The 15,900-nt window shown below is 44.8% G+C and overlaps 2 long non-coding RNA genes across 2 annotated transcripts in view; both read left to right on the forward strand.

Annotated features, from left to right (window-relative positions):
• The first annotated feature begins 54 nt into the window (after window positions 1-54).
• On the forward strand, window positions 55-1,901 carry LOC111271676 (uncharacterized). Its single transcript, XR_002687027.2, has 2 exons — window positions 55-541; window positions 879-1,901. It is a non-coding gene; the product is annotated as an uncharacterized LOC111271676 (long non-coding RNA).
• Window positions 1,902-2,867: 966 nt separating this feature from the next.
• Window positions 2,868-15,900, forward strand: part of LOC147751964 (uncharacterized) — a 71,452-nt gene continuing 58,419 nt past the window's right edge. Inside the window, exon 1 of the long non-coding RNA XR_015315422.1 lies at window positions 2,868-3,028. This is a non-coding gene — a long non-coding RNA (uncharacterized LOC147751964). The remainder of the gene's footprint in view (window positions 3,029-15,900) is intronic.

Here is a 15,900-nt window from a genome sequence, read left to right on the forward strand (position 1 = left end):
TACTGAAAGTGATAATGTTATTTGCAGATATTACCTACCTTATATTTAGGCCACCGCATCACAGACAAACGACCCTTCGATCGCCATCAGAATTGAAGAAAATGTTTGGATCAAAAATCCGATTAATTCAACGATCATTGGAGGCAAAATGCCCAGAAATTTGTACGTTTTCTGACGCGGAGCGCCAGACGTCAGAATCGTCGAGGTCGAGTGGTTCGAAGATGGGCGAAGTAATTAATCGACCAAGCTGCAAGGCTCAAACCTGGTTTGGAGGTAGTTGTCACCGAAATACCATATTCTAACTCGACGGTTGCAGAAAATACCGAAGTGCGTGCACGTGTGCATCAGAAAACGTGGCCTTAGCGATGTAGGACAGAAAGCAGGCGTCGTAGAATTACAACGAGGGCTTGACAATGTTGTAAATGGTCGCACGGTTTCGCTACAACGAACCTGGACTACTGCCAACAGGACGTACCCGCGTACCTAGAGGACTGACAAAAACGGGCTCGGACGGCTCTATGTCGTATGGTGGGACATATAGGTGGGTAGCGCACCCGAGTGTTTCGGTCCATACGGCACTCGCAGACGATTCAGCCGCTATCTCTATATAAGGACAAGATGCCGCTCAAATAAATAGGGGGTGTGCCGGTTTTAGTGCGTCGTTACTAACCTAAGACCGTTTGTTTATTGACGAAAAAACGTCACTCATAGATAATACCTACCATCTGTTATCCGACTTCAGCCTACTACTGATCGCTAGACGACGCATTTGCGTGTATGGAGTATCGCTTTCCTTGGTAACTTTTTGTAGTCGTAGTCGCAATTCCTCTCCCTGCATACACATCCTGCTGATGCATTGCGCTGATGTTACATTTCAGGCTAGCATCTCATTCTATGCTACCACCAGCCTATCGGTTAGTAAACGGGTCGACCCCAATGGATGATGACTGCGACACTCGTCGAGAAGAAGCTGGTTTAGTATGACCAAGTCTACTCGTTGAAGCTTTACATTCTATATTATCATCTGCTGCTACTTCTGACGCTGACCGCGACGATGATGCCGCCACTGCTCCCGGACACTACCTTCCTAAATAGTAAAAATAATAATAATAATAATAACATGATGCAAAAATAACGCGGCCGAAGATCGCACTACACCTCAAACGAGTCACCGCTACAGAAGTAGCGACAGCAGCGCTTTATATCACTGCAGCAGCAGCCGTATGCGGCCTTAAGCGAAGACCTCATCGCTTCTTCGGCAATGCAATATACATTAAACATCTTGTCGACGTTAAATACAAGAAGACATCGGCGATGCTAGAGGAACGACATAGGCGACATCGTTCTCGTTGCTGTCTAACGATATAACACCACTCGAAAAGATGGCTAGCCACGTCCAATGTTTAATTACATGAATAACTACGTAAGAACGAAGATTTCAACGGACAGGTCATTCGTGAGGTCATCCCTGGTTGCCAAGACGGACCCAGCTCATGAGGGTTTTCGAAGCTGGTGAAGCGATGCAAACGCAACAATTAAGCGATAGAAGCGAAGTTAGCAAATGGAGTAAAAATAGAAAATGATCTGACGTCGTACGGCTTCAGCAGGACCCTGTTGTGTCCAGGACATTCTGGACGTCTTTTTTACAGTGCTAGATGTCAGACAGCCACGGTTATAGCCGATGTATGCCTAGCAAACATCCGTTGACATTTTGTTTCAAAATAATAGCTATATGTTTCGTTTTTTTTTTCCTATGTTTCTAAGAAATCATCATGGCAGATTACAGCTTTGACACACGGGTGGTCAGTCACTCTCCGATTCTGTCGCCGACTGAATTGCGGCACCGTCTCCCAAATAAACAGTAGCTATCTAAGGAAAAATATATATTTTTCCCTGTTCTATTCATTGTTATTGTGTGATTCATTCTATTTCATAAGGCCGCTTTCGGAGCTTTCGTTGTTACTGTCGCTGTCGTCGTCGTCGTTCTAGCTGAACTTATCACCATTCTTATTATGATTACCTTAGCGGTAGTATTTATCAAAGTTCATCATTTGTGCGACGTGATAAAGGCAGTAGCAGCGGCATTAACGGCATCTACGTGCAGTTGTCGCACAGGGGTATACGCCCGCCACCGGTAGGCCTGTTTGTCTCGTCTGCCGCGGCGTGCACAGACAAACAAAAAAGTAGGCCCACTCTGTTTATCTGAGCTCGTTTCTAAACTATAATTTGTACACGACGTACGCTGTCGAACCGTACGCGGCTCGTTCGTGAGCGTGATATACACTACGATTTTAATCATTATCTGTAAAAATAGTAATATTGCTTTCGGCCAATAAGTGCCCACTTTGTATGCAGTATTTTATGAGTTGATCTTTACGTAGCTAATCCCGTTACTTGGGTAAGGAAGATCCAGTGTTTTCAAGGGTTTATGGTGACGTTTTGACTGGAAAATTAACCAGTCCCTTTACTAAATATATTTTAACCTATTACATTTGCGATATTTTTTAATTTAAAAAATTGCTTAGAAGCTAAGGTGATACGAGATCACTTGCCGTGGATATGAAGCAAACCACTCTTGTTGGCAGATCGTCAGTGTTGACTGTCAATAGCGGTTCATCTTGCCTTTTTTCTATTCTGTTTTCTCAACGTTTCCTTATCCATATCATTTCACCTTGTAGCATTCGTGACTTGTAGTATTTACTGTTCGTACGGTGTGTACACATTGTGCGCGTACATCATAATAATAATTACAATAGATGCTACATGGAGTGGGACCGAGACACGGGGTCCCGGGAAATGAGATCCAGTCTGTAGTTTACCACCTTTATTATTTTCAATTAATTTTCTGACTTTCTTAGGAACGGACAAAGTAGATGGACCTCCGTAAGGCTACGACATTACTACGACAAGTCATGGAATAGTTGCCGCATATATTTTTATGATATATATGAAACTTCTAGTGAAAGGAGACAAACAATGGAAACGTCTTCGGTCGATCCTGTAACTTTAAAGCTGCACATTTCAGAAAGTAAGTTATGGTTTGTACGAAGTTATACAATATTCGTTCGTTCATTTATTTTTTGCAGCATTGGCAACAAATGTATTTTTCGTCTATTCGCGACTATGCTAATATAGAGCCTTGCGGGTTATGTGATTGCATTTCCACGTGGCCTTTTATTTTTTTGGTATTATGCCAGTTTTATGAGCTTACAGCCTACATGTAGTTGGCTTACTTCTAACGTAGTAAGCGCCACTAATCTACCCGCTATTGTGGTTCCCTTCTAAGTCAAACAGCGTCTCCTTTCATTTCATCCTCATTCGTAATTATACTGCGGCTCGATAAACGGTCGCGATAAGTATTGCAGATGGGGCAAGTCATCGCGGCGATTCTATAATGCTATCTAATTATTTATCCATCCCTGTCTATCCGCACACATTATGCTGCGTCTACAATACGTAAGTACCTCGGCCCTGCCAATGTGATACCGACCACGTGCTCGTACTCGATGTGAAAATATTCTATTTTCTGAAATTATCTATTTGGCAAAGTGGGTGCTTAGTCAAACGGAACGCTATGGCTGACAAAAAACAACTGCGCTATAATAGAGAACATACTTTAGCGTAGTGGTATATCTCTCTACATTATTTTACTATGCCTGGATCGGTCCGTGAGTGACCTTCTATCGAGGCACAGCTAACCGGCAAGTGCTTACGTGTCGTCAACAACTGTCCTGCATCCTATCGAATACGACAAAGATGAGCTATGCCAGACGCTGAACGGAGCAGACGTTGTGTGCTTCTGGAAAACAATCGCCCCGTCTCAGCCATCAGCCACCGATCACTCTCATCCGTATTTTGCTTCAAGTCGAACGGATTCGTTCTGTCTCTCTTTCCGCCTGTTCCTTTCGTTCAATGCATACACTCTCTTAACATTTAAGAAGCTGTTGTACCTTAGTCAAAACAAGCGCAATTATCGTTGCTGCTGTTGGCGTTGGCGTTGGCGTTGACGCTGGTACGAACGGGATGTAATGACGCCAGTGACGCTGTGCCGCTGTTTGTCGGCTTTCATTTGGCGGCAGCGCTTGCCAAAACAAGTACAATGAGAAGCATCTGCAATTTGAAACATAACGATGTACTTCTTGGCGTTCGAAGAATGGACAGAAGCAGGTGTTTGGGTGTTCGCATGGGAAAGAACCTCTTGACTACCGAGACTTTTCCTACTGCTGTTATTGCAGGTGTCCAATGCCCTTGGTGGGTCCTTATGCTTCGCCTCCCGTCGGTAGGGCGTCCAAAAAGGCTTTTGATACAAACAACAAGAATGATTCGATGTATTGCATGTAAATGAGGAGCTGGTCGTGTCCCTGATTTTCATCTACCACTGAAAGATATATAGCTCGACCGTTCCAACTTAAAGATCCGACAAAAAGACGCGACGAAAATTTCGCTGAATAGGTTACGTCAATGCACATATAAATGTGACTGTTATCGCCCATGACGACTATGGCTGAAGTGTTTCGTTCGGTCGGGTTCATCTGTTTAAGTGATCAATTGCAATTGTCATGTAACTTCACTGTTATTTCCACTACAAGTTCTAACTGTTTTAAGAGTCCTGATGATACCAGCCGTTGCATTCGAATAAAGGTGCGGTGCGTTTGGTGAAATGATCACGGTGATTCACGGCCTGAATGGTCGACAAGAAGGTCACGGTGCTAATTGTGAAGATAATGATGACGAGGAGCAAGGGTCTACGACTATTTTACTCAAGATCATATCGGAGCTGTTTCTAAAAAAGTCTGCCTAAAACACCCTCCCCGTTGCAGCTTGTTGCAAAGGCATTATTATAACTAAACATAAATTACTAAGAGATCAAATGATGTTGGCTTTCTACGTATGCACATCGACATAAAGTATATTGTATACGACGACCCTAAATATTTTAAGAAGTTTCAGAACATGTTACGCAGGCTGAACATCGCAAGTTCTGAAATTATAATGAGGTATTCAAGTTGCCTAATGGATGTGCCAATGCAAAGTTCCGGGCTAGACTATATGCACACACAAATATATACGCATGCTAATTTGGTCCATATAATTAACAATGTGCTATACTCTCTAACTTGACGTATATTTGCTATGATACTTAGCATATACCTCTTCTTATTTTCATTTCTACACAAGAGAACAATAATCCTTGCTATCATTAGTATTATTATTATGCTATACATGTATAGCGCAGCCTGATTATACGATACGTCTACAGAAGAAATTCAGATAGTTTTTATTTTTGCTAGATTTACAAAAGATTAGGTGTTGTAGGATGACACGCCCTTCAAGCCCGCTCGATGGAAAAAAGCAGGTTCAGAGGCGACGCAAGACGTATGACGCGAGGTGAGAGCCGAAATTGCTATCACGCATCTGCTTCACAGAAAACTCAGCGAACCTTGCGGAGGCATCGTTTGGTACGGTCTTCACTGGAAAGGCTCTGCGTATTTCTGCTGCTTACACACACGATGGCTGGCTTCCGACCATAAAGCTGCTTCTACGTTCACACCGCCCACACAGCCATATGCAGACACAAACTAGTAATACAAGATGCGGTTGCGGCTGCTGTTAGTTTGCAAAGGTGCAGGACCGAAAAAAGGCAAGCATCAAAGATGCCGCTGCTGCAGGCCGTAGAGTATCAAAACCAACCAAAGCAGATCAGGCCAGAGTTGGCGGCCAGCAGATGGCCCGACCGTAACGTCCCCCCTATTCAGCTCTCTTCTACGTTCTCATCCCAGTAGATGCCCACTCCCGGATCGTTCAAATTTTTCAGGAAGTCCCGTTTGGCCTCTGGTTTCTTCTCCTTGTTCGCGAAGCCTGCAAGTCTTTTGGCGGTGGCTAGGCCAAGAAATTGATGATGGCGTCGCCTTGGCTTCTTAGTTATGACTTGAATTCGCGTTTTGTCCTATCTTCTACCACCGCTACCATTATCATCACTCCCACGTCTTTCTGCTGCAGGCTAACACCGATGCCGCTGGGCCCGGAGTAAGCAACGGACCAACCTCCTTCTCCTGCTGCTGCTGCCGCCAATGATGGTTGCCCAAACGGTGATGTTACTAATGGGCGCTAGCGGGTCAATGGGCCCTGAAGACCTCCATGTGGCTCATGCGGATGGGTCTAGAAGAGTGTCGTTTGTGGATATTACAGGAGCTAAGAGGATCTGGGGCAACCAGGGTAGGGGCCCGATAGTTCCCAGTTGGTTGGCTTTTTTTTTGGTTTCTCGTCGTTCATTTGGGTTATCCCCGCCCTACTTACGAGTTTCCACTCAGACCGTCCCTTTCCTCGATGCACACACTCCTTTTTCTTCCATTTAGGGTTGGAATCGTTGAGGCCTTTAGTGGTACGTAACCTGGCCGCGCCGCCGGAGGTTTTGGAGTTCGGCGTCCCCGAAGCCTCCGGGGGGCCCCGATGGATCTAAAGGTGCGGGGTGCAAAGCACAGGGCCACGGCGACTGCAACCATCACCACACACACCCTGCTCGTCTCTCACCCTCACCCTCATCGTTGACGTTGCGTCCTTCGTCTCTACTACTCCGCCCCATCCTCTGCTGCTACTGCTGCATTTCAATACACTTCCCTCTCGTTTCATCACGATGATCCAGCTAGCGTGCGCTGTCGATCACTCCTGTCGTTCGTCACTAAACAAACGAACGGGCAAACGCAACGAGTTGAAGTTGCGCCCAATTGCGAGTAATAGCCTCGATTGCTGCAGTGTCGTAGAATGTGTAGATTACGCCACACAATACAAAAAGGCCGGTAAAGGAAAAACAAAAAACAAAACGCAGCTGAACCACCGAAATATTTAGGCGCACGTAGATCTAGAATATGGCATATATAATAAATGAACGATATATTATGCTTTACCAACGTAATCACTATTGCATGCATTACGATATAGCATAGCTCTTATCACTAACCCGTTGGTTATTTAGTATATGAGCCTATTGCTCTGCAGGTCTGCATTTGCCTGCACCAGAGCATAAAAACACATGATCGCACGCACACATTCATGGACTTATCTACTATATGTTAGATGTGTCTCGATTATCGTACTCGTATTTGGCCTCTGCTGCCAACAAACCGAATAAGCAAAAGCTAGCGATGGCTTCTTTCGTGCAAGAGTTACGAACGTTGCAACTAGCACCATCGCTTTTGCCACAGTCATCAGCTCTGCCACTACCGTTGCTGCACCAGCCGCAGACGCTGTTGGCGGCGACGGTTTGAAGCCCCACGGAGCAAACCGGAGTTGGGCTGAAGCTCGACCGGACGACCAAGCTCCAAGGAGGGGCGTCAAGCAAACAGGATCCGGGAATAGCACCAGTGAGGGGTAGGCAGCGATGACTGAAGCTGGGGGGTGATTGGGAGAGGGTAAGATGAAAGCCCGTCTTCGGGGAAATATGGGATCCCGTTCGGGGGCCCTTCGCTGGCTCCTGCGGCGGCGGTCACAACGGGCCGAAGCCAAAGGGCCCATCGACAGGCGATGGAGAGGGAGATCAGGGGAACGACATGGATAGGGAAGAGGCAAAGGGGTCGCTTGTGGCGCCCTCGGAAGCCGCTCATTGGTCGGTGGGCCGCGCCGACGACCAATGGAGGCAATACCTTCCCAATATCGGCTTCGATGTGGGGGGCCCGCCTGGCGCCATCGGGAATTGTCTTCCCGCCCCGAGGGCCCGCCTTCGGAGCGATCGGAGGAACGTGGGATTTCGTTGGGGATTGCCTTAGGAATAACGGTGGGGCCCACTTCTAAAACGACTCCCGATTGGCTGTTCGTTCTGACGACGTTCGGTCGGTCGCTAGCTGTTCGCGGTACTTCAAAGTCTTTCGTTTTTCTCCTAACAGAAGGGGCCAGGTTCCTTTTCCGTCGGTGTTCCCACCGGTCTTGGTCGATTCGTCCGCGTGTGTATTCCTCTAGCATCTGTGGAGATCCAACGGTACCCCGCCGGTTCCTGTCTAGTATGGTGTGCTGCTTGATGAGAAGGCAAAGACCTCTCTTTTTGCGAAGCAAGAGGCCGCTAGGCAAATCCGAGCGAGACGACTCAACGAGAGAATGCGGAGCGGTCGAACGGCAGTTTGATGAAGCACTCAAACTTCAACGCGTTCGCCGGCATTAGGGGCGAATTTAGTAGCCGTAACTATCAGCGAAATGCCTCAGTCAGCCAGTAAAACCAGGATCGTTTGTCAAGTTTTGGGCATCTGGCTATCCTTCATAAAAAATCTCTATCTGTCATGAGTAATCACGATTTCAGAGATAGACTGTAAATTTCGCGTTTGTTCAGCACCATTTCTACATGACTACGTGAACAGTATGAGGTTTCAGAGAAAACTCGGCATAAATTTTAGTTTACACAAGAAGCTCACGGGTATTAATATACATAGACCCGTAAACATTTTTTGTAACAACGCCGAACCTAAATATCCTTGCATTACTTTTCTAGATATGAATTCTAGGAGAATAAGTGTCTAATTATATATGCGGTCAAGTCGCCAAAAGTTCTTCGAAAGTCTCTTAATAATGACGACTGTAGTGATACACACACGTATCCTATAATGGCGTTTACGAGGACACACAATCTTTTTCAGCTACTGAGATGCTCCGGCTGAAAATTTTCGGCAATTACGCACCCGAGCCATGACTTCATGCTTCCGACCTTCATGCTCGATACGCAAGAACGAATGTGACGTGTTAGACACTATCATTCTCTCGAAGGTGCATGCTGCGTTGAACTGAAAATTACTCGGAGCTCCAGGGCCCCGAACTAAACATACGAGACTGAGGTGTATTTAGATGCCAAATCAAGTTTTGTATTAGCGCGGCTGTTCCATGCGAACAGCGGGGCGGGAACAACGGGAAGCCTCTGCACCGCGTATTTTTATTTGGGTATGATTTAATCAAGTAAAAACTATTTGCAACGAACGTGTGGTATCTATTCAGGACGATTTTAGCCTAGATTCTTTACAGTCTAACGTCATTCCATATATCCTTACATAACTTAATGCAACAATCGTTCGCGACGTTAGGCTAATGGCGAAATAATCTTTAACGAAGGTCTAATTTGTCCTGATCAGTGTGAACCTTTAGAAACCGAATCGGCAGACAATACATACTATAAATACTGTTTTTTCCCTATATAGATCGGCAACATTGGTAGGCAGATAAAGGGAGAGCAGATTTTAAATGAGTATCCGAAGGTATTCGAGCTGTTAGAATGTATATGGAGCAGATTACAGGTGCAAAGGAACATCATATTGTTGACATGTCATGTATCATCAAAGCTTTAGCCTGTACATCGAAGCCTAACTATCAGTAGATTATCTGGTCATTTGGCAAAGAAGAAAACCACCATCGTTGCCGCTGCTCCTACAGGTCGCATTCGTCGAAAAAAAAGGAACAGTAATCCCATTTTATCTATATGTCCTTTAGGCATATACAACCGTTATAGTCCTTAATTCGTTGGTAAACCATTCAGATTTAGCTGCGAGTACATCTCTTGTCGCAAGCGGGCTCGTTACAATCGTTCTATGTCATACATTAGGCTATTCCGAGCCAAAAATTCAGAAGCGTCACCCTAACCCGGTTTTTTTTTTAGCTTATTACAATTACTGATACCGAATTCGTACTTGTTCTACATGTTTCAATCCAGCAATTTGATTTACGTTTATTTGTTTGGAGAGTACCACGACCCTAACTTCTTGAGGGGTACACATAATGTTGCAACTGCACGTAGAAGTATTCGACTGTATACTGGAAGTGCATATACACGATTGGTTAACTCCAGAGACACATATAATGCTACACGTATTTTTTTAGAAAAATCCTTTTAAAAATCTTATGTATATAAAGTGTTTGCTTTGTTATAGTCTGAATCCAAATGTATAATGATCACTTCCATATCCCAGTCCGGTTTAGAGTTCGATGGCCAAAGGCATTATGCGGAACCACTTACGTTAACTCTGTATCTAAGCTTCTGAATCCCTCACTGCCAACCTCCGCCGTTGAAGCTTTGGAAGCTCCACCGAATCCTGCGCCGCCATCCTGTCCATCATCGTCGGTGGAGAAGCGTTGGGGATAGAAGCCTCTGCTTCAGTATGCCAGAAAGCGATCTGCCAGCGGACCCGGCCGTGGCATCGCAACAACAGATTGCTTAGGACGTATCTTATATACTCTTACTATTATGTGTGCAGAGCACGGGGATGCTTAGCCATTTCGTCGTGCTTCTTGTTAGCCCGCGCGCAGCTTTAAACGTGTTCAGCAGAACGCAGGTTTTTCCGCAGAGTACGCAAGGTACAGTACTGAAAAAAAAAACCGTAGAATCGTCATTCCTCCAGATCTCAGATGTTGTTTTTTTGCCTGCAAATGCTCACAGCGGCTCGTGCGTGGGTTCCCGCCTTGTACTGCTCCAAGATTGCCGACATACCGTGAGATTTGGGTAGCCGTTCAAAAACCCTCGATGAAACCAACAACGATGCACTGCTAAAAGATTCAGAAGGAACTCCTGCCCCCTCGTAGATGGCGTCATTGCAGCACGACCGCAAGCGTGTGCGGGATGCTGAGTAGTGTGAGTTATATTACGTAGCGGTGAAAGGCGGCACATTGGAGCACTGCATGGGCAATGAAACCAGAGGTGGCGTAGATACTCCGTCCTGGAGCGAGAGGACCCTGCTCCTCGGAAAACACCAGAAGAGCTTCTGCTCTATGTCACGGAGAACCGCCTGACTGGCGAAAATTTGGGCTACGTTCAGCAGATCACGAAGTCTTACACCATCGAACCACAGTGCTGGCAGCATGACACCTTTGTTTGGACAACTCGTTCCACGTACAATCGATAAATCACGATGCACAGCAGAGGTCCTCCTACTTAGCCCGTCAACCGACCACTACAATGTTTCACAAAAAATGGCCTAAGAGGTTAATTTTTCTAGAATATTATACAGTCAATTTCGTACCAGCGTTGAGCGGCGTGTCATCAGATGGCCGAGTGACCTGTGAGTCGTGCGCTTAACGACAATTCCGGACGTAAAGTTAACTCGATAGTGTAGCTCAGCTACGGAGTTTTTGATTTTACGAATAATATGTAGTAAAACATGGCCAATCTTCTTTCATTCGGAACCACTGTAGTGTAACTTAATATATATGTTAAGTTCAATTCACGATTACCCCGTGAGAAAATCGTGCCGTAGGAAGTAGTATGTAGTGATTTTAAATATAAAATATTAAGCCCTCTATCGTGCTAATCGACGGAGCACAAATCTGATATAAGCAAACGCTGAATTTAGTCCGTTAAGTGTGCATTGACATCAGTTGAATATACATAGCATTACATAAAAAGCAGGGCATCGAAGGCACAATAATAAAATCCACGCAGATCTTTTTGAGTAAAATCTAAAAAAAAAAAGCCTATTCGCTCTAAATAGGACCCATTGTAACAACTGTTACAAATAGACCGGTCGTAATCTCTAACTGTGAGATGTTAGTGGTTTCTTACATCAAATCATCCTAAGGAAGTGAGTCACAGAAAAGAAAAATGCGAAAATGTGTTTAAACTGAATGTGTGCTCAGACTCTTAATGTTTATATGTATCTGTAATAACAGAGGGTAGAAGGTTAATAACCTGAAGGTGATTAATAAACACCACGAAACCTAGCTAGGCCGCCGTCTAGGTTCAGCTCAGTCCAAATTACAGAGAGTTTTTATAGTACTATTGACTAAGCTGACTGGCAGCGATGGCGGCCGTGACGGCAGCTGTGGCAAACTAGAGCCGGTACGAAACTTCTAGCGTTTGACTCAACAGATCTGCGTAAAGTCAATGGATTGAGAAAGCATTCCTGAGTCGATTCAAGCATCAGTGCTTCCACTAACTGCTCATCCTAACGATGCTATCTAACCACGTAGACGTTAAAAGGACCATCTTTATCTCTCTAGACCGCAGGTACGTCATACGTACTGTTCTCATGGGCCGAACATAGGAGTAGTTAGTCATACAACGAGGCCTGTCTATCTAGAAGAGAGGGCGTTCTGAAGAAGCCAGAATCGCTGGTTAGACGGCACTTTGAGCAACCGGCAGCAACGAGAGGTATATACAGTGTCGTTAAGCAATTTATTATGTTACCTTCGGTTGCTTTTTTATTTCTGCTCATTCTACTTGTTCACTTTGCTTTCTTTGACTCAGCACAAATTCAACGAGACGACGCTGCGTGCGATTCAGTGGGCGAGTTAGTGCGTCTGCACGCGTGCGTGCGTGCGTGCGTACGTGCATGCGTATCAAACAGTAATAGCCAGCTTGGTTGTTTTCGTTATAGTGTAAATTCACAGCAAAGGGTGAATGTACGATTGCGTTAAAGGTTGCTGTCTCCATATTGTCGCGCATGGCCGCTACCCTCAGACCGCGTATTCAGCTTTTACGTCGACCGGCTGCTTTGTCTATACTCCTGGCCCACACAAACCAACAAAGAGGCAGCTGATCCGGTCAGAGCATGCCACCGTCTTATTCTCCCTAACGGCTATTACGAACCGATGGTCGCTGGACTTTGGTATTTAGCGTAGATGCACGTGCTTTGCCAGTGACACTCGTGACGGCAATGATCGCGCTACTAGTGTCATCGGCTGCAATAGGAAGTCCCATAACTCAATCAACAAGATTGAGGCACGCCGGCTAACTAGAACTGTAATAGCTAGGAGGGATCCGATGGAATGCCGCTGTCTCCCACACAAATTACAAAGCCACGCACAGATTTCAATAGTTCGTTTAGCGGATGGACCATTAAGACTTGAGTGAGAGAGCTGAGTTCGTTACTACTAGCGGCTCTGTGAAGATAGCGTCGTCGGATCCTAGATCTTGGTTCAGCTATCCATCTCGATCTACCTGCCTGCTCCGTGTCTATACGCGTTCGACAACGATGCCGTAGATATAGCGGTGCTCAGGCTGATCCGACGGCAACAAACGATTCGTTATTACGATTTTAAGAATGAAAAGCGGCAGGAAAGGCGCTGACTTTTCAAAATCACCCACTCAAAAGGTGTAGAAAGGACCTATCGTTAGCAGAGCACCTTAGCTTTCAATGCTTTGAGCAACGAGAGTGCAGCTTGTCCTATCTATGGATTCTATGGATTTTATTTTCTGATCAATATAGCTGTTGGATGAGAGCTGCCCTGCATGTCACATTATGACTATAATATGTCATATGAAATGAGTCTGTCGATGACTTCTTTTTTTTTGCTGTGTCCAAGCAAAGAAGTGGGTGTTTTTCGCCCGCGTAAAACTCTCATGTCCGTCCCTTATGTTGGTTTGGTATTCTCGTTCTGATCATGAGTCGAGCGCCAGTGGATCTAAATATAGCTAAGTAGTGGCAAGGCGTTGATTAAAAAAGCAAGCCAATGGTTGAACTCTCGTTAGTAAAACCACAGTAAAATACGTATATATTTCACTCATTTCTTTAGTCCGCTCGCCACAACGACGATTTGTGCGCGAGGCTGCGTAAACGAAAACATTTGATATCGATGAACGACCATTGTCAGTTAGTAACTTGTGGGGCAGATAAACTGCTACGAAGGACAGTTCTGGCGGTAAAGTTATCACCACTCGTAATTTCCCCCATAAGTTCTCCCCAAAGCGTTGGGGAAGTCTGTTTTAAGCATATTTGATTTACCCCGCGATGAATGATAGCATGAATGCGTCCCCATCTTAGGTATCTGTAAGGCGGTACAGTTTAGAAATCAGCTTTAGACGCACATTGATCCCCCAATAAAAATGTGCGCAATACGAAAAGGTTATTCCTACTTTGGTCCCTCCAGATTGTTCTCACTGAGCATGTTTCCTTGTAGGTCCTTCAAATAATACTGTATAGTGACACCTGTCATAAAAGCAATAATAGAAAATTTTTTTCTTAGATTAGCCACGAGAATAAGGCCCATGCAACAGTCTTGTGTGGCGCGAGCTTTAGCCTGTATACTTCATGCCGAATAAGCACGGAACTCCCAGCTGTGTTCTGAGCGCTGCTTTCCCAAAAAGCGAACGTAGTCGTTTGTGATGCATGCCATTCGTTCAGTGTTGTTCTTGACCATCACCGCCGTCGTTCCTGGGAAGGGCGCGCCTTTGCCTACCTTGCACTAAAATGGGGACTGGGGTGATCGCAGGCATAGATGTGGTATGTCAGTCGGTAACACCGAAAGTTCGTGTACCGATGTTAACACTTAGCTCCGAAAGAGGGCGCTGTTCACGAAGGGTCACCACCTTCTCAGTAGCGGGTTTACTAGGAAGAGAACGAACGGTGGCCGGGTGAAGAAATAGGCCTCGAGAACAGAACTCCCGTTGGTCTATTTTCCTCCAGTGTCACTCAGACTGGTAAGTAAGGGCCACATATTTACACGACCGTTCACGGGGTTTCAAAAGGGGTTCCGTGAAAGGGGGACTTTACAGCGTAAAGAGGACGCGAATCAGACGCGTACGTTATGCCTACGTGTCTTCATCGTAATCGAGCCCCGATTTGTGTCTATGAAAAATATTTGCGGCGAACAGGGTCATGAGCGTGAATAACCATAATAGTCGGAAAAGATCCGAAGGACCAGGCTATGATGACCGGTGCAGGTTGATTTGGAACGACCGACGAGGCCTCTTCGAGCGTATGCCGCGGTCGATTCTTCCTGGAGCATTGTGCCCGCACCCGCCCTTCTGCCGTAATATTCGTTGTGCAGCCGCGACAGTGGCAATACAAACCGGCAGTTCGGTCCATCTTTAATAGGAGTTGTATTGCCGATGACACCATCTGATAGCGCATAAATATCAGCTTCAAATTTGTGGTAAAGACGGCCACTACATCATCCCAGACCCATACCACGTCGCTCTCTCTCTAACTAATATTTTCTCTGATATTCTCAAAGTGTGGCTTCGTAAAAAACGCTGACCACGGTAGGAGTGCTTATGTTGCCCATGTTGATTTTTGGCGATAATAAAAAATACGAGTTTTTCTATAGCAATATTGATTTTAGCTATTGCAGAGGATAGCTTTAACACGAAAACAGTTTGGCGATGGCAAATCAGCAGTGATTGTCATAATATCGTCACTTGAACCATTCTACTATAACAAGCATTGTTAGGATCTTATCTTCATTCTCTGTAATAATCTTCTGATTCCAATAGCTAGCAATTTGTCGTTTTATTCTGTGAATTTGAAGATAGATATACGGCATTTCGCCATTCTATACGTACCTCTATTTGTTAAGTCATACCAGTTACAAGTATGGCATAAAGTACAGTATTCATATAATATTATTCTTGCCAGAGAAACATTCTGTTACGTATAGAGAAAAATGGATACGTAAATTGTTTTTTTTTTTTTTTTTTGTATTTAAAGTCGAGAACAAAAGATTTCATAAAATTATATTTGTTCAACATGCAAATGATTTGAAGATAACGGGCCAGCGTTATCTTCTGGTGCCTGTTTTTTTTTTCCTGTAAGACCCGGAACTTCCCTTAAACCGTATTTTCTACACAGCGAAATAAAAATCGGTTGTACGATGGTACTGATATATTGCCCATTGCCGAATCGTTTATCATGTCGCTGTTGAACGACACCAAACGAACATCCGTCCCGGGAAAATACCATTTAGAAATAACAATTAAATCTCACTAACGCGTATTTCTCTTGTCTTCATTATTAGAATATGAGTAAACCTGCGATATATTTTGTTTTTCTATTTTCCTCGTGTCATTATCGTCATCTATGGCCATACAAAGGAGTAGATTAATCAAACTTACAGCAAATTGTGAAACGCTTTATATATAACAAATGTATGGAAATCAATTTAGTGCTAACGTTAAGTACATCAAAGTTGATTTTGGTAAGTTAAAAATACATTAGCTCA

The sequence above is a fragment of the Varroa jacobsoni genome, unplaced genomic scaffold, assembly GCF_002532875.2.
Source record: "Varroa jacobsoni isolate VJ856 unplaced genomic scaffold, vjacob_1.0 contig00854, whole genome shotgun sequence".
NCBI classification, from domain to species: domain Eukaryota; kingdom Metazoa; phylum Arthropoda; class Arachnida; order Mesostigmata; family Varroidae; genus Varroa; species Varroa jacobsoni.